We start from the raw sequence: 1,420 nt of genomic DNA, 5'->3' as shown, positions 1-1,420 counted from the left end.
CTGAAACAAAAAAATATACAAGTAATGCGAGTAAAAAGGAGATATTTTATAAAAAGAAAAACGTCACATCTAGTTATATTCGATTTCCAATTACGACAAATGAGTAAGAAAAAAGAGAAAAAAAAAAGACGAAGGCGAAAAGAATGCATAGGTACGGTCCTGCGAATGGTACGGGACACACATATGTATGTATGTATGTACAAGTCACCATATTGGAAGGAAAGGACAAGTTATAATGCAAATCCGCGTGACCGAGATCCACCGGCTGAGAGTGAGGTGTGCCTGCACTCTCGTCGTCTAGCATTCCCCTTTTATCTAGGACTGTCGACGTTCGTTGAACCGACGACGATATCTCTACTTGCTTTAATCGTTGACGTTAAATATCTGTAACTCCAACGTACGTTGTGGATATATTCGTTCGACGATGAAGGCGAACGTAAGAGACGACGGAAAGCGTCTGTCTATTAATAAAAACTTATATCCGTTGCTGTCTCATGGGGAAACTTTGCTTTGCTCGCTTTGAATAACAAGGAAAAGAGAATATGAAAAGGAAAAAAGAAAGAAAAAAGAAAATCGAAAACAAAAAAAGCGATGTTCATTGCCTCGATTCTTACACCATAAAAAAAGGAAGAGATAGAGAGAAAGAGAGATGAAAGATGAAAGAACGCACTCACGGGATTTATCCTGAAACTTGATTGGTCGATTTTAAAAAAATGTCCTAACGTGACGTCACTCCGAAAATCGAACAACGTGACTACCTGTGTATGGTGTGTGTGTGTGCACGCGCGCGTTCGCGTATATGTATTTGTGTGACATTTCCGTTCCAACTTCTTCGTCGAATGCGTTCGTACAAAATTCGTCGATAAAACACGACATCGTAGGATCCTCCTGATCATTCTTTTCAAGGTCGCTCATTGACGTAATATGCTCGTTCCTATCTTAACGATGAAACACAACACACGTACATTGGAATCGTACACCTTTTCAAATTCTTCTTTCGTTCTCCAACTGTTACCGTCTCAAACATACATAAATCTTTTAACGACGTATCCTACTTTCTTTTCGTATAATTAAATAGTCTCGGTAACGTAGACGAATAATCTACGATTATTTTGTTCGATTTGAATAGATATTCCTAGGATCGCATAAAAATTACATCCGTATATTTTCCGCTTTATCGATTGCTTCATAAATCTTTTAATAATAATAAGGAAACGAGGAAGTATATTAAATACGAAGGATGATAATATGACGTTTTCAATTTCGTAAGATTCTACTTTCTAATAATTAGAAACCGAATTCGAAAATCGAACGGAGAAATTAACTGTACCGTACGGTAGATTCTTGAAACTCGTATATCAATAAGTAAACAAGTTATAGCTAATAAAAAATGATAGCTAATGTCGAGCATATAAAAATA

Source organism: Vespula vulgaris, chromosome 19 (genome assembly GCF_905475345.1).
Source record: "Vespula vulgaris chromosome 19, iyVesVulg1.1, whole genome shotgun sequence".
Taxonomy (NCBI): domain Eukaryota; kingdom Metazoa; phylum Arthropoda; class Insecta; order Hymenoptera; family Vespidae; genus Vespula; species Vespula vulgaris.
The sequence above is the reverse complement of the archived record's forward strand: the minus strand, read 5'-3'. Positions refer to the sequence as shown.